Raw genomic sequence first — 7,075 nt, 5'->3', positions numbered from 1 at the left:
ACACACACACAGCTGGGCCTTAGCTCATTCCCTCTAGTGTACGACATTGGGTCACTCCCTCTGTGTGTGTGAGTGTTTGTGTGTGTTTTATACTCCCTCTGTGGTCAGAGCAGTGTGATTTAGCACAGTAATATACGTATTTCCCCTCACTGACAGCTCCTTGATAGACCTCTGAGAAGGCAGCAATTGACCAAAGCTCTAGATCTTAGACAAAGCCAAGCTGTCCATATTTTCACAGTTTTTCTACAGTTCTACCGAGGAATGACTGGCTTTCAAGAAAAACTGTGAGGCAGGCAAAGATTAGGATTTTATTTATACTCCATGTGCTTTTAATGAAATGAACACTCTTGTAAACATACCAGGGTGGGAAGCTAACACTTGGGCAACTGGCCATTGCATGGAATAGACACATATTTTGATCCACTGAATAAAATACTGTATAGAAACAACTATCATCAATAGTGATTGGGCAGTGGTTATTTGGCTGGTGGTAAGTATTTATTTTAAAGGCCTCCCAGTGCCCCCATGTTTGAAAGAAACGCAGAATAAGGACACTCCTACAGTAGGTATAAAACCCGATAAATCCAGCACACAGTAGGTCTGAGGTAGAGAAAATCCCTGGACAGGTTAACATTATATTTTCCATTTTAGGATCAGGCTTACCCCCATTATCCACTGAATGTGTGAACGTGGACCATTCTACAACCTTGATTCAATCGGGGGACTATAATAGGGGTTGTTGTCAGGGTGAAATGTCCACTGGATGCAGGAGTAGAGTGTCTACTCACGGCTAGTTCCCACTATCTTTACATTTTGAGTCTGTTTTTCCAGAGCAGCTTACATCTCACGATGTGTGAATGAATTCAAATGCCTAGATTGACTGAAAAATGAAACAAGAATCATATTTAACAATGCATTTAATCTGTTTTTGTCTCTTCAAATACATATAACACAAATAGTGTTTCTTGTTTATTTCACTTCTGCTTAGACATCTGAAGCAGGAGAAGAAATGCCACAGTTTTTCCTCTGCTTTATACAGTATCTGTTACCAACAGCATTTTAATTTAAAAATCTTCGCTCAAAGACCACTTGCTAGCTTTCAAACACATCTTGCACATTGGCATTGTATCTGCATCTGACCACAATGTTATGCCACACCAGCCACATGCCTGTGACAAGCCTGATACCCTTGTATCGAAGTCAATGTTCAGTAATTTGTACATCAACCTCTTTGATAAAGCTTAGGGCTGGCTCAGGCTTGCCTTGGACAAGCCCCTAGTTATGCTGTTGTAGGCTTAGACATGGCAGGAGGCTCCCCATGATACACTGAGCTCCTCTCTTCTCATCAATGTGTCCATCAGTATGCATTCATGTCTCATTAATGTATGTAACTAGCTTGGCTTCTCCCCCAGAGTCTTTGTTCTTTCTCGTCTTGCAAGTTCCCATGGATCGTGGCTTACTGCCCTTTTTGAAGCCCACTACTACTGTTCATTTCTTTTTGATTATATACAAATAATGTTTTTTATACACATATGTGATCATAAGTATATTATCATATTAATATACACATATACTATCAAACACATACCATATACATATCATGTACTATTTTATCATTAGTCAAATTTCTATTATTGCTGTTATTATTATTGTCACTGGTTGGCATATCTCTCTCTCTCTCTCTCTCTCTCTCTCTCTCTCTCTCTGTGGGGATCTGCAGTTTCCCCTCGTTTTGTCACTTTGTGTCTTGTTCCCCTCTCCTTCTGTCTCCTGTCTGTCTTTCCTGTGTCTATCTCTTCCTTCCCTGAGCACAGCTGCACTCAATCATGCAATCAAGACTCACCTGCTGCCACAGTATATAAGCACTGGTTCTCCACTCAGTATTTGTCGAATCGTCAGTTTATCCACATGGTAACGACCAAGACCCTGGCTGAGTATTTTTTAATCTATTTGTTCTTGCCTGCCTTCCTGACTCTTGTTTTTTTTTTTTTTTTTGTGCTCAGGTGCCTTGTGGTCACCTGTCTCTGTACGCCCTGTCTGTCTGTGTCTTTGGAAAAGGATTGTCTGGCCTACCCCTACTCAAGTCTTCTCCAACTCATTGACTGCATCAGTTTGCTTCCGTTATCAGTCATTATTTAAGACTTTAAACCTTTAAACCTCTCCTGTCCTCTCTGTTGAAGTGTGGCATTTTGTGTTCTGCAATCTAAATAAATCTGCTAATTTCCTCTCTCAAGGAGAGCAAAAGGTCAAACATGCAGGTCAGACAGGCTTCCAAACACCATTTCTGCAGTGCCTCATAAGGTGCTGTTCTAACGCCATTCCTTCATGACTTTTCATCTTGATATTACTTCTAGTTTTATCTTTGAACGTAGGGTACATCCAATTCAACTGCTATAATCATAAAATGATCTTTACAAATGCAATCATCTGCTAACCTCAAATATCTATATCACCATGAACATTCTTTCACATTCAGTAATACAGCGTTTCAAGTTGTTATATAGTAGTCAATTGCCCATAAGGCTCTGTAGTCTCATTCCAAAAGTATGGTCCAGCGACAACAGCTGCAATTAGGGCTGTAGGCTACATTTGAGATCAACTTTGCTTTGTATTTTCTTACAGGGACTGATGATGAAATGCCCACCCTTATCAAGCTAAGTGCTGACAAGCATCACCTGTTTACAGGAAAAGGGCAAACAGCAAAAAAAATAGTTATACATTTTCCATAAGACTGTAAAAAGGAAAGCCAAGGAAAGCATGAAGGTGTTGAGAATAGTAACATTTTCTGCTGTACTGATGTTGATATGAAATTTATACAAACAATGATTTAAATAGTATTTATATAATGCCAAATCACAACAGAAGTTGTCTCCAGACACTTTCCATATTGAGCTGGTACATACCATACTCTTAATCTACAGAGATCGAACAGCTCCCTCATGAGCAAGCACTTTCCGGAAAAATGACTGGAAGATGGTTCCATAGGAGATGAACTTGATAGCTGAAGGCTCTGGCTTTCATTCTGCTTTTGGAGACTTTAGGGACCATAAGTAAGCCTGCATTGTGGGATTGCAGTGTTCTAGTGGTTTAACAGGGTACAATGAGCTCTTTAAGATAAGATGGTGCCTTACCATTTAAATCTTTGGAGGTAAGGAGAAGGATTTTAAATTCTATTCAGGATTTTACAGGGAACCAGTGCAGAGAGGCTAATATGGGAGAAACATTTTTGTGAGAACACAGCATTCAGGATTAGCTGGAGATAATTGGAAGCAACAAATGTGTGGACTAGTTTTTTTTTTTTTTTTTTTGCATTGTTTTGAGTGAAGGTGTGCCTGATTTTTACGTGGGAGTCAAAGGACATATCCTGAACAAAGATTCCCAGATTCCGGGCTTGAGTCCAGCGCAGTGCCATCCAGAGTAGCTATATCATCAGATAGTGAATCTCATGGGAAGCCAGTGTAAACTCATCTGGACTGCTGTGACATGACACCTTTTTGAAGCTTGGCAGCAGCATTTTGAACCAATGGTTTAAGAATAACTTACTGAGGCAGGTGAAAGAGGAATTGCAGTAATAAAGACAGGAGGAAATAAACACACCTATTATCATCTCCATCTCACCTCTTGGCACAAGTGGCCTGAGTATGACAATGTTCCTTTGCTAGCAGACATGGAAACAAACCAATGAATTCACATGCTGCTCAAGATTGAAAGCCTGGTGCATAGAAATGCATATACTACGAAGAGTAGGTTTAACAGAAGAGGCTAAAGAGCCAAGACTTTTCATCACCTTTGGGACAATGCCATCTAGGGCTGAAATAAGAACTTCTGTTTTGTCAGTATTTAGCTGTATACAATTATTTGTTCTTCAATCTTTTATAGCAGGGGTTCTCAAACTTATTACTCAAAGGCCGGCATCTGATTTTTATTCAAGGTCACAATTGGCAATCACAAAATAATTATTTATCAATTAATTAATGTCACACCTCTTAACGTCACACCTTATACACCTGTGATAGTGGAGTGGAAGGAGAGGGATTGAGAGAGACGGGTTCAGGATCCCTCCGCAGTGCTGATGTAAAGTGTGGTGAGGAGAGGTGATCCCTGGGGCAGCATGTGCATCCAGGTAGGGCTGGTGGAGGGATCAGAATGAGCTGCAGCACCCACTCAATGGTAGGTGAGATGGAGAAGGAGCCTGGGATGCCCCATCCAAAGGGGGGAAATTGAGACTGAAGATATCAAACCTATTCTGCATCTGGATGTGGTGTGAAGCACCTCCCTCTCTTGCTATGAGGGCCAACCAGGGCTCAGGGTGGGATGGAGCGGCGCTGACTGAGGTTTTAGGTCTAGCCCTGAGCTGGACCCAGGATTCATCCGGTACAATGACTGGAAGGGGGGGAGGAGGACAAGGAATGGTGACATTTGACTGATGGGCACAGGTCGTCTCAGCTTGTGCTGGGCCGAAGATGATGGTGTCCATGAACTTCTCAGCTTCCTGGCTCTGGTAGAGCATAGAGATTCTTCCTTCCAACTCCGTAATCTTATTACCAAGATGGGTACAACTGATAAAAGCAGGATGGGGTGGGGGATGAATGATTGTTGATTATAGATGAGGTGGATGGGGAAACAGAAATAGAAAGGAGTAGTAGCTAGAAAGCTAGTAAGTCGTAAACATGCACAACTTAGTGACCAGTTATAGATGGCATCAAACGCACACAGGGAAGTCCCATTTACTTACATGCAGGAGCTCTAAACCAGAGCTCACAGCGTTGATATGGTTAGTTATGGTCGCAGATGTGACCCCAGAAAGGACACCAAGCAGGAAAAACCTCCCATCAAGTGGACCCACTGTGGAAATTAGGCCTGGAAAATAGTAGTGGTTTGACAGCCGGTATATCCCTGTCACGGGGGTCAGAGTGTGGCCCACTATTCAGTGAGATTCAGGGTACTGGCAGCAGAGTACTCTTGAACAGTTCAAGGCTGAATTAGCCACTCTTATCCCCTCAGGCTTGCAGGCAGTAGTTAGTCGCTGCCAGGCTGGACAACCATCTCAGACCGTCTGTCTTGCAACCCTCTGCAGGATAGTGGAGTATCTGACATGGATCACGATGTTAAAGCCTACGTGGAGGGGGTGATATAAACTCCTATCAAGTCCAATACCAAGATTCAAGATTTCTTTATTGTCATTGAGCATGACATGTCAATGAAATTTGCATTGCAACCCCCATGTTAGAAACAAGGTAATACAAAAGAAAGATTCTAAAATAAATTTAAGATACTAGAATAAAATAAACCAACAGGCATAAAAAACATCAAAATAAACCATAAAAATATACCAGATTGAAAATATACTAAGTCAATAAAAATACACTAAACAATAAACAATAAAATATACCAGTGAAATGTTCCGACAGCAGCTGAAATATACTAAAGTGTATATAAACACTAAACAATAAAATATACCAATGAAATGTCAATATACTAAAATGTATATAATTTAGTTAAGTGTGTGTGTACTTAGATGTTAAGCACACAGAAGGTGCAGGTGGAGGTGGAGGTGAAGGTGCAGTGGCTCATAGTTCTCACAGTCTCACTACCAGGTGACAGATTTGACACTATCAGATTTGACACTATCAGAGAGAGTATTAGTATTAGTCAAATCTGTCCTTCAGACATCACAAATACCACAAATGCTGCACCGTTTTAATGCCACCAGTGTTATGTATGGCAGTTAAAAAAAAATCTGACAACTGAAAGAGGGAAAACACACTGACTAAATACACAAGAGGGAAAATAAACGAGGGACAGATGCCACTACAATCACAAGGGTGGGAAAGACCATTGGGGCAGCCAAAAGGAGTCTAGCCACAGCTAAAGCAAATCCTGCGCCAGCCAGATCCTCATCAGTCTCTGATGAGCTACCAAGCCACCCCAATTACTGCAACAGATCTGAGTCCTGCCCAACTGATGATTGATGGCCATTCTACCAAACTGTAACTACACCCCAGCCCTATTGACCAGAAGAACATCTAGCTCAAGAACCAGCAGACCAAAATGCCTACCCCTTCTGTGGGGAGAATTAAACAAAAGGGGGACATGTGATGTGATTTAGATGTAACTCTATTTACGTTAGCCACTACAGTGGACAGTATACTGTATGTTTTACATTGAAGCAGGGACTTCTGGGTACTGTTAGAAGTTTGTTGTATGTTTTGAGATAAGCTAAATTGCTGCAGCTACAGTGCTGCTGCTCATGAATGAGTGCGAGGCATAAGAATGGTCAAGTTCAACAGCATGAATCAGAAAACGTCATGTTTTTTTTTTTTTTACTGCTATCTATTCTTATACATAGATGTATCAGTTTAGCTTCCAAAAATAGGCATGTGCCTTAATTAACCAAGTAAGAAAATATAATAATATCTGATTTGAATTATCACAAAAGAAAAACCTTTAATGCCGAAGTCTGAATCTGAAGACTGTGAGACCCCCTGAAGTTCTTGGGTGATTAACTTTTTTTTTAACCATTAGTCACTTTGCGATTGCATAGCAAATTTAAAAGATGATTGAGTACAAGATAGACAACATGGTAACAAAAACTGCATTAAGAATAGTGCTTGGCTACAGGAAATGAAAACCTCATTTTTATATTTTACAATATTTTGGCTAGTTTGGCTAGTAGTTAGTGTGTTGTTGTGGGGTTGTAAGTAGTCGTGATGATGGATCGTTGAAGGAGGCTAAGTTGGAAAATATGTCTCTACAGATCAGTCTGAGCTTTTATTATTATTATTATTAGTATATATATATTATTATTATTGGCTATGGAGCAGACAGTATTAAGCGACGTCAGCACAGTCTCATCTGTACTCATGCTGCTTCTCATGCACTGTGTTTGATAATACAGTTACTGCCATGTTGGCAGGTTCATTTCATCAATGGCTTTATCATCTATGTTCTCTAAATGAATCTGGACTGTAGATTTAGTCTTCTTATGTGGGGGGGGGGGGGGTCCTGAACTTTGTGCTGAGAGCATCACAAAGCAACATAATTTGTCAAACATGCACCTAATGTGACACGCAGG

The sequence above is a fragment of the Chelmon rostratus genome, chromosome 4, assembly GCF_017976325.1.
Source record: "Chelmon rostratus isolate fCheRos1 chromosome 4, fCheRos1.pri, whole genome shotgun sequence".
NCBI classification, from domain to species: Eukaryota; Metazoa; Chordata; class Actinopteri; order Chaetodontiformes; family Chaetodontidae; genus Chelmon; species Chelmon rostratus.
Note: the sequence above shows the minus strand (reverse complement) of the source record.